Below are 27,760 nucleotides of genomic sequence, written 5' to 3'. Positions count from 1 at the left end.
AACATTTATACATCCTAATGCATATGATTCTACCAACTAGTATGCCATATAAACTAATTGCAAGTCCTAAATTCACATTTTTTATACCGCATCAATCAAAATGAAGCCACACAGTCATTAACATAAAGAGGAAAAAGGAGATTGAAAAGATCATACCACGCGGTCTTCAATATCCTCATGTCTCGGATGTGGCGTAGTCAATCAATGTGAACAAGGATGAACAAACACAATATATACAATGCAATATATACAAGACTACACTACAAAGGAAATGAACATGTTTTTGATTTTTTCAATTTTTCAATTTTTATGGTTTTTCGAAATTTTTGATTTTTTTGGATTTTTGAATAAAAGTCAAGTTAGAATTTCCCATCCCCACACTAGTATGGGCATTGTCCTCAATGGGCAATACGATAGGAAATTATGCAAGCATGATGCATGATTTCCAAACTAAATGCAAACTATACTAAGCTACACTACATGATGCATGGGTTTTTGTTATGGCGGTGAGCGTAATTTAGATTACCTCCCAATGCATATGCATGGACTTCCCCAAACCAAAATAGACACTATTTCTAATGTCTTGAATTTCGGGGTAGTTCATGCACATGGAATGCAATGCATGAAACTACAAATTGTCATTTTGGATTTTTCAAATTGGGAACAATGAAAATAACACCTTAATGAAGCCAAGGTGTTAGTCCTCCATGATGCTAGGACTCCTCATACAAATGATCAAAATAAAATAAAGAAAACAAAAGAAGTAGACAAACCATAAGAGGGGTGAAAGAGTGTAGGAGCCTCCAAGGTTTGCTAATCCTCCATCATATCATCATTATCATCATCTTCCTCCATAGATGTGGAATCATCTCCACTCCCGCTTTCACTTCCTTGCTCTTCCTCACTTTCTTCTTCCTCTTCTTGAGCTTCTTCTTCTTCAACATTCTCTTGAACCTCTTCTTGTTCTTCACCTTCTTTATCAACACCCTCATCAACATTATCCTCTCCACCCAGTCTTCCACCACTAGAGGTGCTAGGAAAGAAAACTTCCTTATCCGCCCAACTAGGCAAAGGACATGATGGATCAAGAAGTCCTTGCCTAGCTAGATGTAGAAGGGGCGGATATTGGGCCTTGTAAGCATCTACTCTATCATTGTAAGCTTCCTTGTGCATTTCCCTCATGAGTAGAGTCATGTAATCATTTCCTACCTCGACATCCTTGGGTTTGAACTCGTGATACTCAAATGGGAAGGGTGGTGTGACAATGGAGGAGGAGGGCTCATCAATCTCGCCTCTTTGTTGTCGAATAATATACTCGGTCTCCTCGGAGAGTGGAAGAAGGTAGTTTGGTCAGTGAACAATCGCCAAATCTTTGAAGTCAAGGTGAAGGATCTAGCTTTATTTGTTAACCACCCATATTTGGTGTCAAGAGGATCGTGCTTGACCCATTTAAACTTGTGAATCATGGTGTCCATATCAATGAGATGACCTCCTTTAATCGCCACATAAGTTTTGTCTTTGTTGAAATTTGGGTTAAAGTGCTTGGCCAAATAGGTAACTAGTCCTCCATTTACAATGAAAGCGGTGCCCTCTTTACCACAATCGACATTAAGCCATCGTTCAACCAAAAGTCTTAGCGCATTATATGGCTTAGTAGATTCCCTTCCTATGTTCAAGGCCGACTCAAGAAGAACAAAATCGAGCTTGGTAAGATGATTAGTGCCATTTCTTACTATCAAAGTATTCCCAATGACCTTATGCCACACTCTAATGCCCGGATGGTGGACTAATAGAGCACGACAATCATGAAAGCGCATAAATTTCTTTCCGAAAATTGCCTCCCAAAGAGGAGCGGGGTCATACTTGTCGGGGATGTTTTCATAGTACGGGGTATCACTAAGGCCTAAAATCTTACTCAATTCACAAAAAGTGATGCGTCTATTAACATTTGCAAGACGAAACTCGATGTGCGTTCTAGTCTCCACCCTTGTGACTTTCAAGGAACTCAAAAATTCCAATGTGGGGGAAGGGTATGTCAATTCTTTCATGGTAAACAATTTACCCAATCTCATAGCCTCAAAGAAGGTTTTGGTTTGTTCAAGAACACCCAACTTTGTCAAGGCATCTTCACAAATGAATTTAATAGGCATAATGGTCTTCTTAGCAAAGAGAACAAATTTATCCCTATGAGAGTCGGAAGTGAAAATTACCTCCGGATAATTAGATAATTGCTCAATGACCGGAGTTGTTGATGTTGTAGCTTCCATAGGGGGACCTTGTTGAACCTCCAATATTGCCTCATGAACTACCAATGCCTTTGACAATTGTTTTGCTTGAAGAGTTTGTTGCCTTTTTGAAAGTGACTTCTTTGGGGGTGCCTTGTTGCGTCCTTTAGTTCTTGCCATTGTTGATTACACGAAAGAAATATTGTAATCTTCAATTTTTATTTATGCCCAAATCGATTTAAGATGAAAGAATGTTGCTTTGTATCTTAAAAATCGACTCAAAGATTGAAAATTTTGGTTTTTGAATCAATTGTTGTAGCAAAAGGAGTGATTAATTTTTGTTGTGAGGAAGTTTGGATTTGATTTTGTTGAATTTGGTTGAGGAAATTTGGTTTTGTTGATGTAGAGGATGAGGGTTTTTGGGATTTTTGGGTTTTGGGTAGTGTTTGAATGTAGAATAAATGAAAATGAATGAGAGAAAGGGATTTTAAAAGACCCGTTAATTTTGAAATAGCAGCAGGGGACGAGCGGATTCAGAACTGGGACGCTCGGATTCTTCGTTTTTACCTCAGGAAATGACGCCACAGGACGAGCGTCTTTCAGGAAAGACGAGCGGATTCCTCAATGTGAGACGAGCGGATTATTTGAAAGACGCTCGGATTCTGTTACAGGGTGATTCTTTAAATTTCAACAGCAGAAAGACGAGCGTCTTCTCTGTAAGACGAGCGTCTTGTATCAGACGAGCGGATTCTCAATTGGGACGCTCGGATTCTGTGACGGACCATTTTTTGAATTCCACAGCTCTGCCAGACGGGCGTCTGGTGACATTGGACGCTCGGATTCTGCTGGACGAGCGGATTCTCTCATGAGACGCTCGGATTCCTCCTTGTCAACACGGATTCAGGTCCATCTGTGGGTACTGCATAACCCGTATCATTTTCATTCTTCAATTCTCGTGTTCTTCATTGTGGGGGCACTACAAAGGCATGAATAGCCTAGGCAATTGCTATCCCTACACTAAGTTAAAGCACTACACATCAATAAAATCATAAGTCCCTCCCTCACTTCTCTCAAAAATGATGAATATCTTGATCAAGGCACAAAAATATAAATCCAAAAATGACAAAAATGCAATTTAAAAATTGAAATGCAAGTTAGGGAGTTAGAATATTTACAAATGGTGATTTAGGGAGGACTCCACCAAACTCTCATCCAATGTGAGATGTCAAGGGGGCATGTTCAAGGTGTTGTTGATGTTACTCAACACCTTGAAGAAGTAGTCGAAAGCTTGTTCATTGTCATGATAGAGGTCCTAAATAGATCTTTGCACTTGTTGTTCTCCATGATGGTCTTGGGTCATACCATTACCAATGTAGGGATTAAATATCCCTTCGAACTCATCATCCCAAAGACATCAAACTTCGTCTACTTGATTATTGAAAATATCTTGAGTTGATAGAGACAACTCTCCTTCTTTCTTGTTTTGGTCAATGAGGCCATCTTCTTCACTTGTCATGGGTGAGCTTTTCAAGCTCTCTTTGTTGCTATTCTCTTGCTCTTTGAATGGAGCATCATCAACTTTCTTTTTCCATTGGAATTCCGACTTCTTCTTATCATCCTTCCGGCTATAGTGATCAACCATGAAGCATGGTTCATGCAAACGGGGAGCTCTCATGGTCTTGTCAAGATTGAAAGTTATGCTCTCGTCTCCCACTTCTAGAGTAAGCTCTCCGTGCTTCACATCTATCACTGCACCCGCGGTGTGCAAGAAAGGTCTACCGAGGATTATCGGAATATTGGAGTCTTCTTCCATGTCAATAATGACAAAGTCCACCGGGATGAAAAATTTCCCAACTCTCACGGGAACATCTTCCCATATCCCTAACGGTGTCTTCGTTGATCTATCGGCCATTTGGAGTGTGATGTTGGTACATTTAAGCTCTCCCATCCCTAACCTTTTACTAACCTAATACGGAATAACACTCACGCTTGCTCCTAGATCACACAAAGCCTTGTTGATCGTGGTGTCGCCAATGGTACATGGTATTGAGAAGCTTCCCGGATCTTTAGGTTTCGGAGGTGAACTCCCTTGAAGGATTGCACTACTCACCTTAGTGAAGGCGATAGTTTCAAGCTTCCGGATCGACTTCTTTTTCGTAAGGATGTCCTTCATGTACTTTGCATAGGCCGGCACGTGATTGATTAATTCCGTGAAAGGAATCGAGACTACCAAATTCTTCACAATTTCCATAAATTTTCCAAGTTGGTCATCAAACTTAGGTTTAGCTTGACGACTTGGGAACGGAAGTCTAATCACAACGGGCTCTTTCTCCTTGGCCTTTTCTTGACTTTTCTTTGAAACTTCTTCTTTTGTCGGTTCTCCTTCCTTAGAGTTTTGCACAACTTCTTCTTTGTCACTAGCTTCCACAACTTCATCCTCAACTTGCTTCTTTGGTCCTTCATACCTCGTACCACTCCTCAAGTGAATGGCACTAACCGTTTCATGTCTTGGGGGATTACCTTGAGGTGGTAATTGCCCTTTTTGCCTTTGAGAGTTTGAAGATGCTCGTTGGGTCAATTGGGTTTCCAACATTTTTGTGTGAGCTAGGATATTGTTGATGGTCATATCTTTTGCTTGGCTATCCTTTTGCATTTGAGTGAAAAACTCTTGTTGATTCTTTTGCATTTGGAGGACCGCTTTTTGAACGTCAAAACCTTGGTCATTTTGTTGATTGTATGGAGTTTGATTTTGGTAACCTTGGCTTTGGTTGAAAAGGGGTCTTTTATTTTGGTTTCTCATGGGAGGTGGGGTGTATGTTTGTTGAGGGTTTTGAACATTTTGGCTTTTGTATGAGAGATTTGGGTGGAATTTGGTGTTTTCATTGTAATAGTTGGAATAAGGGGTACCACTCTTGTATGCTTGAAAAGCATTCACTTGTTCATTTGTTCCCCTACATTCACTTTGGTCATGTCCCAAAGTTCCACAATTCTCACATATCCCACTTGGGATTGATGAAGATGCTACCGTGGCATTAACATGATGCTTTGGTGATTTATAGGCTTCTTCAAGTTTATCCACAGCCTTTTCAAACTTCAAGTTAATGGTATCAATATGAGCACTAAGTTGAGCACCCAATTGAGTAATAGAGTCCACTTCATGCTTTCCTCCTATAGTAGCCTTGCGAGGTCTACTATATTGTGAGTTATGGACCGCCATTTCCTCAATCTTGTTCCAAGTTTAATTATCGTCAACTTCGGTGAACATACCATTTGATCCCATGTTGAGAATGTTTCTTGAGTCTTCATAAAGACCATTCCAAAATTGTTGTACCAAGAACTACTCGCTAAGTCCATGATGAGAACATGAGCGACAAATTCCTTTGAACCGCTCCCAAGCTTCATACAAAGATTCTTCATCCCTTTGCTTAAAACCCGTAATTTGAGCTCTTAGCATGTTAGTCTTTTCCGGAGGGTAGAATTTTTTGTAGAATGCTAGAGCCAACTTCTTCCAAGAGTCAATTCCAAGAGTAGCCTTATCAAGGCTTTTCAACCATTGTTTTGCGGTGCCGATTAGAGAAAAAGGAAATAAGACCCATCGAATTTGGTCTTGAGTTACACCGGTTTGTGAAATCGCATCACAATAGTCATAAAAAGTCTCCATGTGAGAATGAGGGACTTCACTAGGCATCCCCCCAAATTGGCTTCTTTCGACTAATTGGATAAATGCGGATTTAGCAATGAAATTTCCGGTTAAGTGTTGTGGTGTGGGAGTACCATTGGGTAGGTTCTCCTCGGTTGGTACGGAATGTGATGAAAATTTAGGCATTGTGGGTTGATTTTGTGTCGGATTTGGTGTTGGGTTCTCCTCACCTTCTCTTGCAAAAGGGTTGATGAACTCAATAGTATTTGGTTGAATATCTACAGACTCACCAATACCTCTCAAAGTACCTCTAGCAAGTCTTCTATTGTTTGTCAAAGTCCTTTCAATTTCGTGATCAATGGGTAACAAGTTACCTTGTGATCTTCTAGACATGCAAAATATCAAACAACTCGAAAACAATTAGAACAAACCTTGAGGAGTTTTACTTCCCCAAGGCAAAGAAAGACACAACTAACAACAATCTTAGAAAATCAAATCAAGTTAACACCGTCCCCGGCAACGGCGCCATTTTTGGTCGGACTCACTTGGAGTTTAATTTTCGGTTACTTGTCGTTAGGAGCACCTAGACCAAAACAATATTTATAACTTCACAAACAACTCTACTATTAGTAAAGAGGCAAGTAAAGGTCGGATCCCAAGAGACGGGTATTGATGTAGGATTTTCGATTGCAAGTAGCGGTATCTAGGGGTGTCACGATTTGGGGTTGAGATGAGAAGATCACTAAACTAAATAGCAATAAAAGTAAACAAGCAAGATGATTTAAATGAGATGTAAACAATTGATTAAAGGCACTAGGGTGTCATGGGGTCATAGGGGATTCATGGGAATTGATCATACAAACATATTCTCAAATTATAAGCAAGCAATTATTGTTATGATGGATCGAGTTGGTTTATATGTTACAATCCTAGGAAGGTTTGGGTCCCGGAGCCGAATCGATTAGATTGTACAACACCTACAAGTCGACTTAATCCTCCCTACTCAACTATATGCATGGTCTAATGAGACTCGAGTTGGTTTATGTCTTACAAGTCTTATTGAAAAGGTAAGTGATGGGTAAAAAATGCAAGGATTTATAGGCTCGCATTTCATCAAACATAAAAAGTGCATAAGTTGAGATCACAACAAGCAAGCAAATAAACTATGAAAACATATTAAATTAAGCATGAATCATCCCCCATGTTGGTTTTCCCTGATTACCCATTAACCCTAGTTAAGGAAACTACTCACTCATTATCAAGTTTAACATGTTAACAAGGTTGTCAATCACATTAACAAAGCAAAACATGATGAATAAATGAAGATGATTAACAATAATTAAAAAGGGATTAAGAGAATTATACCTACTAATGATTCCAAAATAAAGCAAAGAATAATAGAAGTACTTGATGATTGATTGGAAGGTTGTCAATCTCCCAATAATAACCCAAATAATCTTCAATTACCCAAGATAAAAGATGAACAAAAGAGAAATTAAGGAAATGAGATTTGTATTAAGACTTGATTAGAAGTTGATTACAAGATTAAGAAGAGATTAGAATGATATAAACTACACTAAAGATTGATAAGAAGAACATGATTCATCTAATTAGACTAATGAGGTATTTATAGTGGGGATTAGGTACACAAATTAGGGTTTACTAAGGGCTTAAATGACGATTAAGTCCTTGAGGAATCGCTCCTCTCAGAAAAGATGCGAGTCTCCTTTTTGTCGGTCTTTCATAAATATGCGCATCTTTCATGGAGGGAAGAAAAGGACGTGTGGGCCTGTAAGAGAATCCGGGCGTCCAAGGTGTCGGGACGGGCTGATTTCGTGGTGGCTGGACGGGCGTCTTCATGGCTGGATTAGCGGATTGTGGCTTTGTTGGACGGGCGTCCCTCTGACTAAGACGCTCGGATTCCTGACGTGTTGGACGGGCGTCTTGCCTGGTTGGACGGGCGGATTGTGTTCCAGCCTTCTTTTCTTCTTTTCTTCCTCTCTTCTTCCAATAATCCTCCGGGATTTAGTCGGGGATGCAAGGATTTCTTCATCATTGCCCATCTACTATAATATGTACAAAAGCCTTCTAGTCTTGTCTTCTCTTTGATGCTTGGTCATTAGATTCGATCAATTTAGCTCTATTTTGCCATGAAAATGCAAGGTTTGCACTCCTCTCCTACCAAGGAAACAAAACCTCAAATAATATGCAAAACAAAGGACTAAAGATAGTAAATGACCCAAATATGCACTAAACAGCAGAGGAACGAGGCTAATTCGGGGACTAAATATGCTCAAATAATGGTCACATCACCAGGTCAGCAAAGGATTTGATGCTTCCATTTGGCAAGTTTATGTACCATTGTAGGGCAGGCCCATTTAGGGTTGTCCCAAATCCCTTGCACATGCAGACTTGTCGTAGTTCACTGGGAATAGAGGCTGTCAACATCCTTTGCTTGTAATAAGCTACATGATTTTGTGGATATGTGGTCCCATCATAGATTCTCATCGAAGGAACCACAAATTTCTTTGGCAAGTCTATCGTTTCTATTTCATCAACAAAGGGTGAATCAACATAGCTTTCTGGATTTGCTTCCTCAATTGGAGTAGGTACTCCAGGAATCTTTTGAAATTTTTCATGGAGTTTTTGAATTTCCTGGAGCATGGCCATCATGATTGCTGTATTGGTTTGATCTGGTGGAGCTTCTTCATTTTGAATTTCTTCTAAGTCTGTTTCTTCTCCTGCTTTGGACTTTGGTGGAGTAGGAGTACCAAAGTTGGAGAAATCAATGTTCCTGATGATCGAGGAGAATGGCGTGCCAGGTTGAACTTTCAGTTTTAATCCTGAAGCTTTCTCTCCTAGCCTTAGTTTTAGGCTGGACTCTAATTCCTTTAATTTTGCAACTTCAGCTTCAGCCTGGTCCATTTTCTGTTTCAGCTGTTCCATTTCCAACAATTGTTGTTGGGCGGCAGCCAATTGTTGTTCAATACTGTCTCCTGTCATTCTTGAGTTTTTGTGCTATTTGGTTTTGGGTTTTGATTATTTTTTAGCTAGATGTCCCACGGTGGGCGCCAATTGTTTTAGCAGGAATTTTTCTAAATAAGAATATCCTGCCAGGGGAGATGTTAAGGGGTGATCTAACTCAATTTGACTCGCCTGACCTATGTAATTAGATAGAAAAACAAATAGAATGTAAAGACACAAGGATTTATACGTGGAAAAACCCTAGGAATAAGGGAAAAAACCACAGGCACCAAGCCAGGAGGGGATTTCACTATGATTTTGGTTTGCCTGACAGGGATTTGTATATCAGGCGTTTTGCTAAATAAGACTGATTGTAAATAATTAGATATTGTTTACAATAATGTGAGTAATAGTGTGATTGCACGGATGAATGATCAAGTCTCCTTCTTCTCTAATCTTCCTTATTATTCATACTGGCCTTCAAACGGTCTCTTTCAGTAGTTTTTAGGTTTTCCTTGTAAATAGGCCTTGTGCCCTATTTTCCCGGGATTGGTTGGTTGACTTCTAGAGTTGGCCGCCTTTATTTCTGCTCACTAGACTTTCTTCGTTTGTTGTGGACTTTGTTGAATGAGTCTCCCTTGCAAATATGAGCCTTTTACTTGAGCTTTCGTAATCGCCTGACATGTCTTGATGGTGCTTTAATGTGTAATTCGCTGAGATGTTCATTCAGGCTTGACATTTTAGATGCCTATTCTGTTCTTTCCTCCTGGCTGGTGCCTGCTCTAGTGCTCAGGTTCTTCGTATAGAATGCCTTTTATCCAGGCTTGGTTTTGGACATTGTCTGATTCTTGTCTGGTCAGGCAGGACAATTCTGGGCCCAACACTATCTATTCTATACAGCAATTAATCCATCATCCACATAATAATTATGAAACATTAACTAATGAAACCATATTAAATGACGATAAAAAAAACGAGACAAAAGAAGGCCTTAGGCCGTGACATACACGAGTGAAAGAGAGAAAAAGAGACGGGATTTTGTGCACCCTCAACTTACATGTAGACTTGGATACCACTCGGGATCCTGTATGCAAGTTTTGCTTAGAAGGCGCGTCTTGGACGATTGTAAAACAACTTTTGAAACAATTTAACGAAAACAATTTCGAAAAATAACAAACTTTCTCGCGTAAAAGGGCACTTCGTGCAACTATTTTCAAACGAAGATTGGGACTTCGTTTCTTACTCAAATCTGAATCCGAAAGATGTTTTGGAATCCTTAGACTCCAAAGATTCGAACTTTAGCAAAAAAACAGAAGCAAAAAGCATTTTGAAATGATTAAAAACGAACGAAAACAGGTGCTGTCCACACGAGTTCAAAACGCGGTTTTTGTTGTACTTCGTACAACGATTTTCAAACGAAGATTGTGACTTCGTTTCTTGCTCAAATCTAAATCCGAAAGATGTTCTGAAATCCTTGAATGACAAAGATTCAAATTTTAGCAAGAAACAGAAGCAAAAACAGTTTTAAAATGAAGAGAAATAGACGAGAATAGTAGCTGTCCAAAACGCGGGAAGACACGAACAAGAGAGCAAATCGATGCTCTCAGGTTCGTCTAATCCTTTGTATGAACCTTATGCTTTGTTTCTGGGTATGTGAGGAGTTTAAGGTTGCTTTTGAACGTGACTTTGATGGTTGTTTGCCTAGGGTTTCGAGCTCTCAAAACCGAGTGCTCTTCCTCTCTAAAATCGTCCCCTTTTTTGGAGTGTGAGGGTTGGTTTATATAGGAAACGGGGTAAGGGAGCTAGATTTAGGTCATTTGGCTGGTATATGGTTGGCTTTTGGAAGGGGGAAGAGAGTTGGAAAAGATGTAGAGTATGGAAATGAATATGTCGGCTATGGAAAGAGATAGAGAAAGGGGATTATTTCGGTTTTGATAAGATTGTGTGAGCTGTTTATGGGAGGTGGAAATATCTCCTATGCTTGGAGAGCAAGCAAGGAAAGATAGGGAAGGGAGTAGGGTTGAATGAGGCTTTGAAAACGGGTCGGGGGAGGCCCCTGTTTTGACGCGGAAAAACAGGGCCTGGATACGGGTTTGGGAGCGGGTTTTGGTGCGGGTTTGGACGTGGGCATGGGTTGGATTGAGTGTTGAGTTAATGGGTGAGGTGATGGTGTGGTGTTGGATGGGTTGGGTTGGGTTAGTGTTTGGGTGTGGTTTGGCTGGGTGTTGGGCTCGGGCAAAAAACAGGGGAATGGTGTGTGTGTGTCGTGGGTTTGGGGTGGAAAAAGGAAAGGGAAAAAGAGGTGGCAGTGGGGTTCGAACCTGGGACATAGGGGGGAAAGGGTTGGGCCAAATCAAGCCTTGAAAATCGTGCCAAAATCCGTCCATAAATCGGGCTAAAAAACCGTCTTAAAATCGAGCTAAAAACTGCTTGAAAACCCGCTTTAAAATTAATTTTTCAAATTAAAAATAAAGCGATAAAACGAAACCGTCACATATCTCATTTCAATTAAAATAAAAACTTTGAACAATAATTTATTTTCAAATAAATTATAAAAGCTTAAATTATAAATAAACTTCGAAAATATGAAAATCGATGAAATAAATTTCATTTATTTCAAAAATAATTTAAATTTCATTTAAATTATAAAACCATCAAATAACGCTTGTCCTGCATCACTAAACGAAATCCGCTAACGAGCGGTGTAAGAAAACATGTGTCCTATCATCATCGGGCGTTTTGTCGGGATTTCTGTAAATTCCAATATCGATGGATACGGGTATCTACAGACTGCCTACATGTAACACCCCCATACACCAAGGTGCCTTACCAAGGCCACCTAATGCATGAAAGTGCCACCATCTCGGTTACCCGAGACAATGTATATCAAAAGGACCATAAAAGAACATAATTTATTATATAAGTTTAAAACGATACATAACCAGAATCCAAAACTGTCAAAAGAAATACCACTGTTGCAAAATCCAGAACCAACTAAAAGAAAGGTAAAGTTTGATAACACAGCGGAAGACTCTAAATGACACGTGATGACTCAATCCCACCTATCCCTTGCACATCCATCTCATACCTGCTCAATAACTGCTCACCATCCCCGAATGGATCACCACATTTTTTAAAACAAGTAACAGGGTCAGTTACTGATTACACAATAAAAGATAAAGCAATATCAACAATACATACAATCCTCCAACACCGTCACAACACCAATCACCTGACTAGCCTGAAGGTCTAGTCCCGCCAGATTACGGCCGCAACCAGTAATCCACACCGCCAGTGGGGGACCGCAACCGTTCCCACCTAAGCCCCGCTCATCAATACTGAGCGCAAACCCATGTTTCTTAATGTGCACATCCCCTCTTGTGGCGGGTTCCACAAGGGGCAAATCAAGGGCGTGAAGCCACTCCCGTAAGTGACTCCACTCAGCCGAGGTCGCACCTCGCGAACCACAGACAAACACAACAAACCAACTACTAAAACAACAATTACCAATTCAATACGAAATCACCTCCTATCAATCATGCAATCATATAATCATCATCTAAACCAACAATACACCCAAAACCTCCAATCTACCCAATTAGGGCTTAAACCAAAATCAATAAAACAATATAAAAACTATACTAGTATCTTACCTACAACGCGACGGTCTAAACGGCGTAAAGAACCCCGGATTCCGACGACACAAGCCTTGGGATTTGATAGCAATGAGAGAGATGAGAAGCAACGTAACTTGTTTTTATCTTTGCAAAAGTTAAAGTAGGGTAAAAGTGAAAAGAAACTGACGTATTATGTTTTTATGTCATTCTCACGTTGCTATCAAAACCCGGCAAAATAACCCGTAAAACTAACTTACTCGATCGAGTAAGTGACTTACTCGATCAAGTGCCCCCTACTCGATCGAGTACCCATCAGATAGAACACTGTTTCAAAACCAAAACTCACTTACTCGACAGAGTAAGCCTTACTCGATAGAGTACCCAACAGTACAGAAAATCGTAGTATTACAGTCTTCCCTCCTTAAAAATGAACTTCATCCCTGAAGTTCAAACCCATACTCAAAAACGAACATACTAACTCAACCACGACACAACAACGTAACAAAAACTAAAAACAGATCCCCAACCATAACTCATATCGACTCAAAACAACCACTAACTGTACAAAAACCAACATAAAACCATACGAAAACCTTATGCGATCATCTCCTACCCCCCCCCCCCCCCTAAAAGAAACATGGTTACGTCCCCGTAACAACACATGCCTGGTCAAAAAGAGACGGATACCTCTCCCTCATAGCCTCTTCCACCTCCCAAGTAGCTTCCTCAACCTCATGATTAGACCATAGAACCTTGAGCAACACCGTTTCCCTGGACCTAGTTTTACGAACCTTGCGATCAAGAATCTGTTTTGGTACCTCAAGATAAGACAAGGATTCATCCAACTTGATGTTCTCTATCTCTAACACATGGGAAGGATCACTCGCATACATCTGTAACTGAGACACTTGGAACATATTATGCACCCGATCCAAAGCTGGTGGTAAAGCTAACCGGTAAGCAACCTCTCCCACACGATCCAAAATCTCATACGGTCCAATGAACTTCTTGCTCAACTTCCCTTTCTTACCAAACCGCATAACCTCACGCATAGGTGTGGTCGGGTCATTTTTGTGCTTAGTGCTTAGTTGTTGTCACCACCTAACCAATACAATATTTATAACTTCACAAACTACTCTTAGTAAAGAGGTAAGTAAAGGTCGGATCCTAAGGGACGAGTACTGATTTAAGATTTCAATTTGAAGTAGTTATGTCTTAGGGTGTCACAAATTGTGTTGAGATGAGGTATGGTCTAAACAAATCAACAAGATGAATGTAAACTAATGATAACAAAGTAAAGCAATTAAAGGGGTTTGTAAACAATTGATTAAAGGCACTAGGGTGTCATGGGTTCATAGGGGGAATCATGGAAATAGATTATACAAATATGTTCTCAATTATAAGCAAGCACGTATTGTTGTGATGGGATCGAGTTAGTTTATACCTTACATCCCCTAGGAAGATTTGGGTCCCGGAGCCGAGTCGATCAAGACTTTAAAACACTTACAAGTCCACTTAATTCTTCCTATTCAACTCTATGCATGGTCTAATGAGGCTCGAGTTGGTTTATGTCTTACAAGCCTCATTGAAAAGATAAGCGATGGGTAAAAAATGCAAGGTTTCATAGTCTAGCATTTCATCAAACATAACATGTGTATAGGTTGAAATCACAACAAGCAAGCAATTAATTATGAAAACATATTAGATTAATCATAGATTAATTCCCATGATTGTTTTCCCTAATTTCCCATTAACCTTAGCTAAAGGACTACTCACTCATGATCAAGTTTAGCATGCTAATAAGGTTGTCAATCATACTAACAAAGCAAAACATGATGAATAAATGATGTGATTAACAATAATTAAACAAAGGTAAAAGAGATTATACCTACTTGAGATGATCCAAATAATAAAGCAAAGAATAATAGAAGTAAACTTGATGATTGATGGAAGGTTGTCAATCCTCCAATAAACCCCAAATAATCTTCTAATTACCCAAATAAAACTAAGAACAATTGAGAGATTAATGAAAGATTAAGATGTGATTAGTATTTAAATGTTTATTACAACTTTGATTAAGACTAAATTAAGAGAATGATTATAATTAGATGAGATTAGATGTTCTAAGATGATAATCTAGGTAGTACAATAGGGTATTTATACTAAAATTAAGTACAAGGATAAGGGTTACTAAGGGCTTAAATGACGTTTAAGACCCTAAGAGAAGCTTGACAATTTTGCTAATCCCGAGGGACATGCGCGGATCATGCAGCAACTCCCAGAGGAATCCGCGCGTCCTTGCCTGAAGCACGGTTGGTCCTGTAAGAAGATCCGCTTGGGCTGGCTTGGAGACGCTCGGATCCTGGCTCTGGGACGCTCGTCCTGAGCTCAGGATGCTCGGATCCTGGCACAGGGTTCTTCTCTTGTTTTGGTTTCCTAACAATCCATGGGGATTGTTTTGGGGATGTATGGATCTTTCATCATTGCCCATTTCTCTTCATTTATTTACTTAGGCTTCTAGTGTCGGTCTCCTCTTTGATGCTTGGTCATTAGACGCGATCCATTTAGCTCCATTTTTCTCCATAAATGCAAGGCTGGCAATCCTCTCCTACCAAGGACACAAAACCTTAAAGAATATGCAAAATGGGAAACTAAAGAAAAGAAATGACCTTAATATATGCTAGAAAGCACGGGAACGAGGTTAATTCGGGGACTAAATGTGCTCAAATATGAGTCACATCAAATATCCCCAAACCGAACCTTTGCTCGTCCTGAATAAAGTGGTGACTAAAACTTTGTCCTTTATTTAAAATAACCTACTAACATAGCCGTTATGAGACAGTTAGCGGGTCTCACTCCGCCCCTCCAACTCACAACAAGTCACCGATGAGGTAAGAAGCCTTCTTGCAAGGCAAGGTGGGGCTTGCTAAAATGGCGATACATCCAATCATTAAGCACACAAAAGCAAATAATGGATGCATCTACAAAAGAATAGCCACTTTCCTCATCTAAGTGGCGGAAAATATCTAAGGGGGAAGCAGTCCAAGGGTTCACACTCCATTATAAATATGGTTTCTTCAAATTACTAAGCCTAGGAGGATACCAACAAATCACCTCCAAGTTGTGTCAAGCTAGGGTACCTTTGTCCTCAATTGCTAAATGTTTTTGTCAAGAGTAGACTCCCTATGATGTTAGAAACACAGTAGGATCGCGGAATTCCCCTTCTTGCCTAGACAAGAAGAAGGGTCGTCCCCTCTGTACCATGCACAAAAGTGGAATCAATGGATAAAGGGATCAATAAGATTTTGAGTTACATAATGGGAGTTTGCTTTTGATTTTGTTATTCCCCCCAATTTCTTGTGGCATTTGACATTTTTTAGAACAATTTCTTGCCATTTCTTTGATGTTTGGCATTTTGATACTTGGAAAATTTTTCAATCTTTGCATTTTTTGAACATTTTAAAAGTCACCCCATTTTGTAGCAAGGGTACTGTTATTGAATCATAGGAATTCTTATTTTTGTACTCCTCCTTTCTTTGATGCAATTTGCGAACTTCTTATTTTTCATTTTGATACTTGAACTCAAATTGATAATTTTTGTGCCCATTCCCTTTTTATTGACAAAAAATGATAGAAGTGGAAGATGGTTGCATGGTTTCAAGGGTCACCTTGGAATAAACGGTAGCCAAGGAGTCATCACATCACAAGGTACTCTTGACTAGGCCTTAGTCCATGGGTCAAAGGATACTAGCATGACACATCCTAGGGTGTTTTAGAGGTATTCTAATGAGCAAAGTCTTAAGAAGAAAAAGTATATACAAGGGCCTTATATACACTTATCAAGCTTCCCAAATAAATGTTTTCACAAAATTTTCCTAAAATGCAACTACATGCCATGATGCAACTAACATATATACAACTCTAATGCAAATGCTTCTATCAACTAGTATGCCATATAAGCTAAATATAACTCCTAGAATCACATTGGTTTGTACCGCATTAACCAAAATAAAGCCACATAGTCATTAACATAGAGAGGAAAAAGGAGATTTGGAAATATCATACCATGCGGTCTTCATATTCCTCATGCCTCGGATGTGGCGTAGTCGATCCAATGTGATAAGAGTGACAAACAAACACAAATATATACAATATATACAATTCTACACTACAAAGGAATGAACATGTTTTTGGATTTTTAAATTTTCAAATTTTTATGGTTTTTGTTTTCATGAAATAAAAGAACATATTTTTGAGTTTTTCGAAATTTTTCAATTTTTATCATTTTTTATTTTAAATGTTAAGTTAGAATTTCCCATCCCCACACTAGTATGGGCATTGTCCTTAATGGCCAATACGATAGGAAATTATGCAATGCAATCTATATGAATATGCATGATTTCTAAGCTAATATCCAAACTATATGACATATAGAACAAGTGAATGCAATCTAATCCATCTTATATGATTCATGCTTTCGATTGTTCGGAGAGCTAATTTGAATTAACTCGCATCCCTTGTGAGTGAACTTCCCCAAACCAAACAAGACACTATCTCTAGTGTAAAAAGAGGGAAAGTTCATGCACAAGGTAAGAGTGCAATGCATGAATTCTAATTGTCATTTTGGATTTTTCAAATGGGAACAAAATATGAGACACCTCAATGGAACCGAGGTGGGAGTCCTTTAAATGGTGCTAGGACTCAAAACAAATACTCCAGACAACGATTAAAAACATGATATAGAGACAAAGCTAAAGGAGGTGTAAGAAACTCACAATGGAATAGGTTGAAGTCAAGTAATCAACCCCGCACTTGTGGTATCCTCCAATAAGCCTTGGCAACCCTCAATTGTCACTCATTGTGACATCATCATAACCGGCCTTATCGCCGCCATCATCATTATCAATTTCTTCATTATCGTCTTCATCATCCACCTCCATTGACTCGGAGGATTCACCATTTCATCTTCATCATTGGAACTCGAACCTTACTCTTCTTATTCTTGGTATAAACCAATACCTTCCCCGTCTTCAACAATAACCTCCTTTCCATTAGCCACCCGACTATCCTTTTCGACATCTTGAGAAGCATTAGGGAAGAATACCTCCTTATTCTCCCAACTAGGCAAAGGACATGAAGGATCAAGGAGTCCTTTCTTAGCTAGATGTAGTAGGGGTGGATATTGGGCACGGTAAGCATTCACCCGGTCATCGTGGGATCCTTTATGCATTTGTTGCATTAATTGGGTCAAATAGTCATTGCCTATCATGACATTAGAGCCACTTGGTTTGAATTCTTGGTAGGCAAAAGGATAGGGTGGAGTCACAATGGTAGAGGAGGAGGGCTTGGCAATTGGATCCCTATGTTGTTTTATTATCAACTCCGCTTCTTTGGAGACGGGTAATAGGTAGTTTGGTCTACGGACGGAGATACGGTAAATGTTGGTGGACAAGACAATGGACTTGGCTTCTTTGATGAGCCACTCATATTTATGGTCAAGGTTATCATTCTAGACCCAATGAAATTTGTTGATCATAGTGCTCATATCAAGAAGGTTGCTCCCCTTAACCGGTTTGTAGGTGTTATCCTTGTTGAATTCTGGGTTAAAGTGTTTAGCTAATCTCGTTACCAAGCCCCCGTTTACAATGAAGGCCACTCCATCTTTCCCATTATCAATCTCAAGCCACCGATTAAGCAATAGTTGATGAATGTTGTACTTTTTGGTGAACTTCCCATTGATATTCTTGAAGGACTCAAGGTAGACAAAATCAAGTTCGGTGAAGTGGTTGGTGCCTTTCTTAGCAATCAAGGTATTTGCCAAGAATTTGTACCAAACTCTTATGCCCGGATGGTGAACATATAAAGCATGGCACTCCTGGAAGGAATCAAATTTTCGACCGGTTATAGCTTTCCAAAGGGGTGCGGCATCATACTTCAAAGGCTTTTTCTCAAAATGATCATATCGCATAAGACTAAACACTTTACCAAACTCACCCTTAGTCATGCTTCTACTATTGTTCTCAAGACGGAATTCAACATAATTTAGAGTCTCTATCTTATATACCCTCAAGGAGCTTATGAACTCCACGGTCAATGAGGGGTAAGTCAATTCATCCATTTCAAAGAGGGTTATCAACCCCATGGACTCGAAAAATGCTCTAGTTCGCTCAAGTACACCCAATTTTTCCAAAGTGTCTTGACAAATAAACTTGGTAGCTATAATAGTTTTTTTGGCAAGGGATAGAAAGGCAATCCTATGCTTATCGATTAAGAAAGTTACCTTCGGAAAATTTGACAATTGTTCTACAACCGGAGTAGATGTGGTAGCTTCCTCAATAGGATTTACGGTTACTTGGACTTCCTCCCTTTGTTGGGTGACTACCAAAGCCTTAGATGCAAGTAGAGCTTGTTGCCTCTTTGATAAATTTTGAGTTTTGGGTGCCTTGGTTCCGCCTTTGGTTCTTGCCATTGTGTTCTCCTTCTCAAATTGGTATCAACAAACCAAGATGTTGCTTGAATGTTCTTTGCCTCTTCAAACTTCAAACAATTCCTTAATCAATTTAGGATTTTTTAAATTTTGCCCAAACCCTAGAAAATTGATTCAATTTGTGAGGAAATTGATGTTTAGATGGTCTTTTGTTGATGAAGGAGTGATTTAATCTTGTTTTGAGCAAGTGTTGTTTGGATTATGGTGAATTTTGTTGAGAAATTGATGTTTTTGAATGAGGGGATTGAGGATTGTAGTGAGGGAAAAATGTATGTGTTTGTGTTTTTGAAAGATAGAAATGAATTAGGAAGAAGGGTGTCCCGTGTTTTGTTTGAGTAGCAGGCCTGGGACGCTTGGATCACAGTCGGGACGCGCGGATCGTCTTACAGGATATCCTGAATTAACAAAGCAATGCTGGGATGCGCGGATTTCGCTCAGCTCGAGCGGATTTCTGCTGAGACGCTCGGATTGTGCATGGGACGTGCAGATTTTGCTTCAGCAAAATCTCATCAATTTGAGCTTTCCCAGGACTCGCGGCTCGATAGTAGGACGAGCGGATTGTGATGGAGGACGAGCGTATTGTGATGGAGGACGAGCGTCTTGAGCTCGGCTTGCGCAGATTTCCTTACAGGGTCTTTCCCACAATTTGAAACTTCCCAGTTCCCACGTCCTAAGGCCAGGATGCGCGGATTGAGCCTGGGGACGCTCGGATCATACTCAGCTCGTACGAGCTCAAGTCTGCTCGTGGGGATTCCTTTTCCCGTGTCATTCTTCCTTCCTTTCCTTGTTGAATGTTGTGGGTTACACTACAAAGGCTTGGTTAGCCTGGGCATTTACCATCCCCACACTTGATAAAACACTACACATTAAAACACGTTAAAATACCTCCCTCACTTGCTCTCATGTCAAAAATCTTGTAATAAAGCACAAACAATGCAAATCCAAAAAAATGACAAAGATGCAATAACGGAAATGAAATGCTAGTTAGGGGTTAGAATATTTATAAATGGTGGTTTAGGGAGGACTCCACCAAACTCTCCTTCTTGTGAGAGGTATCAAGGGGGCAAAGCCAAGGTGTTGTTGATGTTGCTCAACACCTTGTATAAGTAGTCGAAAGGTTGCTCATTTTCATGATAAATATCTTGCATAGATCTTTGTGCATTGTTTTCTTCATTGTTGTAGTCACCCAAGTCAAAGTGATGACAAGGATCTACAAAACCTTGGTCTAAGGTCATAGCATTTCCAATATAAGGACTGACCAATCCTTCAAATTCATCGTCCCATAGACCACAAACTTCACTAGCTTGTTCCCCAATGATGTCAGGAGTTAACAAGAGCAACTCTTATTTCTTGTTATCATGCCCATTGAGGCCTTCTTCATTACTAGTCATGATGGGTGATCTATTCAAGCTCTCATTGTTGTTGAAAATTCCATGCTCTCCGAATAGAGCTACTTGAAGGTCATCCACTTTCTCCTTCCATATGGGTGATGTTTCTTTACCCATGGCTTGATCTTTGCATAGAGATTCTAACTTCTTGCTATCACTTTCTCGGCTATAGTGATCGACCATGAAGCATGGCTCATGTAATCAGGGGCTCTCATTGTTTTATCAAGATTGAAAGTAATTGTCTCATCCCCTACTTCAAGTGTGAACTCTCCATCTTTCACATCGATTACCGCTCCCGCGGTATGCAAGAAAGGTCTTCCTAAGATGATAGGAATGTTTGAATCCTCCTCCATGTCTACAACGACAAAGTCTACCGGGATGAAGAATTTGCCAATTCTCACGGGCACATCCTCCCATACCCCTAAAGGTATCTTTGTTGATCGATCCGCCATTTGAAGAGTGATGTTGGTGCGTTTGAGCTCTCCCATTCCTAGCCTCTTACATAACGAGTATGGCATGACACTTACACTTGCTCCAAGATCACACAATGCTTTGTTGATTGTAGTGTCGCCAATGGTACATGGGATAGAAAAACTTCCCAAATCTTTGAGCTTTGGAGGGGAACTCCCTTGAAGAATAGCACTACTCACTTTGGTAAAAGCAATAGTCTCCAACTTTCGGATGGATTTCTTCTTGGTAATAATATCCTTCATGTACTTTGCATAAGCTGGAACATGATTGATCAATTCCGTGAATGGGATTGAGACTTCTAAGTTCTTCACAATTTCCATGAACTTTCCAAGTTGCTCGTCAAGCTTAGGCTTAGCTTGACGACTTGGGAATGGAAGTCTAATCACAATAGGCTCTTTTTCCTTAGCTTTCTCTTCATACTTCTTCTTTGAAAGTTCATTGGTAGTAGGATCTACCTCCTTAGAGTTCTCCACAACTCCTTGCTTGCTACTACCATCCACAATATCTTCATCAATTGGCCTCTTCGGCCCCTCATATCTTGTACTGCTCCTCAAATGGATGGCACTCACCGTTTCATGTCTTGTGGGTGGGTTGCCTTGAGGAGGTAATTGCCCCTTTTGTCTTTGGGAGCTAGAAGATGCTAATTGGGTCATTTGAGTCTCTAACATTTTGGTGTCGGCAAGTATGTTGTTGATGGTGATTTCTTTAGCTTGGCTATCTTTTCGCATTTGGGTGAAGAATTCTTGTTGGTTCTTTTGCATTTGAAGGACCTGTTTTTGAACATCAAAGCTTTGGTCATTGGATTGGTTGTAGGAAGGTTGATTTTAATATCCTTGGCTTTGGTTGAAAAGGGGTCTTTGAGCTTGGTTTCTCATTGGAGGTGGAGTGTATGTTGGTTGAGGATTTTGAACATTTTGGCTTTTATATGAGAGATTTGGATGGAATTTGGTGTTCTCATTATAGTAGTTGGAATAAGGGGTACCACTCTTGTATGCTTGGAAAGCATTTACTTGTTCATTTGTTCCCCTACATTCGTTTTGATCATGTCCCAAGGTTCCACAACTTTCACATACTCTATTTGGGATTGAGGATGATGCCACCATAGCATTAACATGTTGTATGGGTGATTTGGAAGCTTCATCAAGCTTAGCCATGGCCTTCTCAAACTTCAAGTTGATGGTGTCGATATGAGCACTTAGTTGAGCGCCCAATTGAATGATGGAATCTACCTCATGCTTTCCTCCTCTAGTGGCCTTTCGAGGCCTACTATATTGGGAATTATGAACCGCCATCTCTTCGATTTTGGCCCATGTTTGATTGTCATCAACTTCGGTAAACCTCCCATTGGACCCCATATTAAGAACATTGCGTGAGTCTTCATATAAGTCGTTCCAAAATTGTTGCACAAGGAACCACTCACTAAGTCCATGGTGTGGACAAGAACGACAAGTGTCCTTAAATCTCTCCCATGCTTCATATAATGATTCCTCATCCCTTTGCTTGAACCCGGTGATTTGAGCTCTCAACATATTAGTCTTCTCCGGAGGGTAGAATTTCTTGTAGAAGGCAAGTGCTAGCTTCTTCCATGAATCAATACCAAGGGTAGCCTTGTCTAGGCTCTTCAATCATTGCTTTGCGGTACCGATCAAGGAAAAAGGAAACAATACCCATTGGATTTGGTCTAGAGTAATTCCGGTTTGAGAAATTGCATCACAATAATCGCAAAAAGTCTCCATATGTAAATGAGGATCCTCACTAGGCATCCCTCCAAATTGACTTCTCTCAACTAATTGTATGAATGCGGATTTGGCAATGAAATTACCGGTTAAATGTGGTGGTGTAGGAGTACCGTTTGGTAGGTTCTCCTCGGTTGGTACGGAATGTGATGAAAATTTAGGCATTGTGGGTTGATTTTGTAGTTGGTTTGGAATTGGGTTATCCTCTCCGCCTCTTATAAAAGGATTGATAAACTCAATGTTATTTGGTTGAATGTCCACAATCTCTCCAATACCTACACTCTTGAAGTACCTCTAGCAACACTTCTATTGTTGGTTAAGGTCCTTTCAATCTCGAAATCAATAGGTAACAAATTACCTTGTGATCTCCTAGTCATGCAAAATATCAAACAACTAGAAAAAAATTAGAACAACCTTGAGGAGATTGACTTCCCCAAGGTAAACAAAGACACAACTAAAAACAATTAATGAAAATCAAATCAATTGAACACCATCCCCGGCAACGGCGCCATTTTTGGTCGGGTCATTTTTGTGCTTAGTGCTCAGTCGTTGTCACTACCTAACCAAAACAATATTTATAACTTCACAAACTACTCTTAGTAAAGAGGTAAGTAAAGGTCGGATCCCAAGGGACGGGTATCGATTTAGGATTTCAAATGCAAGTAGTTATGTCTTAGGTGTCAAAAATTGGGTTTAAATGAGGTATGGTCTAAACTAATCAATAAGATGAAATGTAAACTAATGAAAACAAAGTAAAGCAATTAAAGGGGTTTGTAAATAATTGATTAAAGGCACTAGGGTGTCATGGGTTCATAGGGGGAATCATGGAAATAGATTTCTCAATTAGAAGCAACCACTTATTCTTGTGATGGGATCGAGTTAGTGTATATATCTTACAATCCCTAGGAAGATTTGGGTCCCGGAGCCGAGTCGATCAAGACTTTACAACACCTACAAGTTAACTTAATTCTTCCTATTCAACTCTATGCACGGTCTAATGAGGCTCGAGTTGGTTTATGTCTTACAAGCCTCATTGAAAAGATAAGAGATGGGTAAAAAATGCAAGGTTTCATAGTCTAGCATTTCATCAAATATAACATGTGCATAGGTTGAAATCACAACAAGCAAGCAATTAATTATGAAAACATATTAGATTAAGCATAGATTAATTTCCATGATTGTTTCCCCTAATTCCTCATTAACCCTAGCTAAAGGACTACTCACTCATGATCAAGTTTAGCATGCTAATAAGGTTGACAATCATACTAACAAAGCAAAACATGATGAATAAATGATGTGATTAACAATAATTAAACAAAGGTAAAAGAGATTATACCTACTTGAGATGATCCAAATAATAAAGCAAAGATTAATAGAAGTAAACTTGATGATTGATGGAAGGTTGTCAATACTCCAATAAACCCCAAATAATCTTCTAATTACCCAAATAAAACTAAGAACAATTGAGAGATTAATGAAAGATTAAGATGTGATTAGTATTGAAATGTGTATTATAACTTTGATTAAGACTAAATTAAGAGAATGATTATAATAAGATGAGATTAGATGTTCTAAGATGATAATCTAGGTAGTACAATAGGGTATTTATACTACAATTAAGTATAAGGATTAGGATTACTAAGGGCTTAAATGACGATTAAGACCCTAAGAGAAGTTTGACAATTTTGCTAATCCCGAGGGACATGCATGGATCATGAAGCAACTCCCAGGGGAATCCGCACGTCCTTGCCTGAAGCACGGTTGGTACTGTAGGAAGATCCGCTCGGGCTGGCTTGGAGATGCTCGGATCCTGGCTCTGGGAGGCTCGTCCTGAGCTCAGGACGCTCGGATCCTGGCACAGGGTTCTTCTGTTGTTTTGCTTCCTAATAATCCATGGGGATTGTTTTGGGGATGCACGGATCTTTCATCATTGCCCATTTCTCTTCATTTATTTACTTAGGCTTCTAGTGTCGGTCTCCTCTTTGATGCTTGGTCATTAGACGCGATCCATTTAGCTCCATTTTGCTTCATAAATGCAAGGCTAGCAATCCTCTCATACCAAGGACACAAAACCTCAATGAATATGCAAAATAGGAAACTAAAGATAAGAAATGACCCTAATATATGCTAGAAAGCACGGGAACGAGGTTAATTCAGGGACTAAATGTGCTCAAATATGAGTCACATCAAGGTGGCACTTTTAGAAGAACCTTATCACCAACCTGAAACTCGATGTCCCGACGGTGCAAGTCTCCATAGCTCTTTTGTCAATCCTGGGCCGCTTTCATCTTTTGCCGAATCACTTTCACTTGTTCTATCATCTCATGTACCATCTGTGGTCCTAAAACAACTGCCTCAGCTCTATCATCCCAGAAAACTCAATCAAATCCAACCTATCTTCCCAACTCCCACCAAACTCCATCACAAAAGCTCACAACATATCCTCCAAAGTCTTGATAGTCCTCTCTGTCTGTCCATCTGTTGCAGGATGAAACGCAGTACTCATCTCAAGGTAGTTCCCATCATCTCCTGCAACTCTTGCCAAAACCGAGAGATAAACCTCGCATCTCGATCTGACACAATGTCCTTTGGGACTCCATGTAAACTCACCACATGCTTCCTATATCCATTAGCCAACTAAAGCTTACTTCATGTATCTTTCATTGGAATAAAGTGAGCTGACTTAGTCAAACGGTTAACGATCACCTATATCATGTTATTACTCTGCTGGCTCCTCGGTAAACCCACTATAAAATCCATAGAGATAGACACCCATTTCCACTCAGGTACCTCAAGAGACTGAATCTTACCTTGTGGTCTTCGCTGCTCTCCTTAACCCTTTAACATGTCAAACATCGAGCCACGAACTCAACTGTCTCCCTTTTCATCCCAGGCCACCAGAAAGTCTTCTTCAAATCTCTATACAGCTTGTCACCACCCGGATGTACTGAATACGGTGTGCAATGAGCCTCTGTCAAGATTATCTTTTTCAAATCCTCATCCCTAGGTACACACCATCTCTCATCAAACCGAACACTCCCTCAGAATGAATAGAGAACCGAGACACTGTCCCTTTCCCTACTCCAGCTCTCTACTCCTGAATCTTAGAATCAAGAGCCTGCTTCCTGCGAATATCATCATAAGATCCGGCTCCACTGTCGAGTCTCCTCTAGCATCCCCTTTCTGTATCACATGCATCCCCATCTTACCCACCTCATCTCTCAACCTCATCAAAGACATAGTTGTGCATAGGGAATGCACACTCTTCCTGCTCAACACATCAGCCACAACGTTGGCTTTCCCTTCATGGTATATGATATCCATGTCATAGTCCCCTATAAGCTCCATCCACCTCCTCTGTCTCATGTTCAGCTCCTTCTGAGTAAAGATGTACTCTAGAATCTTGTGATCTGAAAACACCTTAAAGATCGCTCCATAAAGGTAGTGCCTCCAAATCTTGAGAGCGAACACAACTGCACCTAACTCTAGATCATGTGTCGAATAGTTCTCCTCATAAGGCTTCAGTTTCCTAGAAGCATAGGCAATGACTTTCCCATTCTGCATCAACACACAACCCAATCCATTCTTTGAAGCATCTGTATACACCTCAAAGTTCTCACACCCTTAAGATAAAGTTAAGACTGGAGCTGTGGTCAAACGCTCCTTTAATGTTTGGAACGACGTCTCACAACTTTCATCCCATCGAAACCTGTTCTCTTTCCTCATCAACGCTGCCATAGGTACGGCGATCTTTGAAAAGTCTTTCAGAAACCGACGATAGTACTCTACCAAACCCAAGAAACGCCTGATCTCTGCCACATTCTTTGGTGCTTCCCACTTAGACACTGCCTCTATCTTGGTAGAATCCACAGATACAACCTCTTTAGAAATCACATGCCCCAGAAATGCAACTTCCTCGAGCCAGAAGTCTTTGTTGGAGACACTTGCATTCCAAATGCAAGATGATGATAGACGCACTTGTGCGCGTTTTGATAAGCTCGAGTCTGAAATTGCTCAGTTAGCTGCTGAGTCGGATAGTTGTCAACCAGAAGAGGTGTACTTTACTGAGAGCGGTTTTTCCCATGAAGAAACCGTGTTGCCCAATGCTGAGGATGACTTTTATGACTCGGATGACGAATTTCTATCATATTTTAAGAGTTTACACGAGGATTTCAGCGCTGTATATGAAGAATCACTCGATCGAGTGACTTATAATGGTCGATCGAGTGAATTTCCAGAAGAACCAGTCGATCGAGTAGTTTAAATCACTCGATCGAGTGAAAATCAGGAGGAAAGTCCTCGATCGAGTAATAATTTTGCTCGATCGAGTGAGTTGGCCAGTGGGAGCTTTGATTCGTCACTTGGGTTCATTCTAGATGACGATTTTGATGATGATAATGGTTACAGTGAATCACCCCTTTTCAAGGCCGAGTTGGATGCGCTTGAGGCTGAGATTTACGGGATGAAATTCACTGAGGAGATTGACGAAGAAGCAGCTGAGTCGGTAATTGCTCCTAGCACGGAAGAGGTAATAAATTCTTTTATCTATGATTCCATCGTTGAGAGCAACCAGCCGGAGGTAGTTAACGATAATTCAGTTATTGTTTGTTTAAATAATATAGTGCCTCATATTACTCATGCTTCGTATTTCAATAACATACCCTCTCCCAGATGGTTAATTAATTTAACTGTCTTTCACCGTACTTGTCATGTCAAAATTGCCAATCTGAATCGGGACCCTAATTTATTGTCAATTGCTCCCGCGCTCCTTTATTTAGTGGATAAACTTAGGAGCTCTCATAGGAAATTTGTTAGGCTTAAACAGTTGAAAATTTTTATTTCCTATATTTTTATTCCACTATGGTGCTACTGACATTTTTGTGTAGCACATGCGCAGATTTATGATCTCATGCTGCGCGCTTTGAGCTGTTTTGATTGTGACTAATTAGAGAGCCTCGAAGAAAAGAAAGGTCGAGCTGGGACCTGACTGAAGCTAGCGCTACCCGGGAGGCAACCCGGAGATTTATTTTAATTTTATATTTCATTTCAGTTGTAATAAATGGTTTTCATACCATAGACAATATCAGTATGCTTGTTTTGTTAGTTTGCGGGCTGTTTTTATTTGCGTTTTGCAGGAACACGCTGAGGATCACTCGATCGAGTACTTTTTGTACTCGATCGAGCACTTTTGCTGCTAAACCCTCTCGATCGAGCAGTTATTTCACTCAATCG

General features: G+C 40.0%; 2 non-coding genes across 2 annotated transcripts; both read left to right on the top strand.

Annotated features, from left to right (window-relative positions):
• Positions 1 to 5,572: 5,572 nt before the first annotated feature.
• On the top strand, positions 5,573 to 5,679 carry LOC141624326 (small nucleolar RNA R71). The gene has a single exon (XR_012534133.1). It is a non-coding gene; the product is annotated as a small nucleolar RNA R71 (small nucleolar RNA).
• A 16,535-nt stretch (positions 5,680 to 22,214) lies between these two features.
• On the top strand, positions 22,215 to 22,321 carry LOC141625114 (small nucleolar RNA R71). The gene has a single exon (XR_012534910.1). It is a non-coding gene; the product is annotated as a small nucleolar RNA R71 (small nucleolar RNA).
• Positions 22,322 to 27,760: the final 5,439 nt, after the last annotated feature.

The sequence above is a fragment of the Silene latifolia genome, chromosome X (assembly GCF_048544455.1).
Source record: "Silene latifolia isolate original U9 population chromosome X, ASM4854445v1, whole genome shotgun sequence".
In the NCBI taxonomy this organism is placed as follows: Eukaryota; Viridiplantae; Streptophyta; class Magnoliopsida; order Caryophyllales; family Caryophyllaceae; genus Silene; species Silene latifolia.
This window is presented reverse-complemented; position numbering and strand designations above follow the sequence as displayed.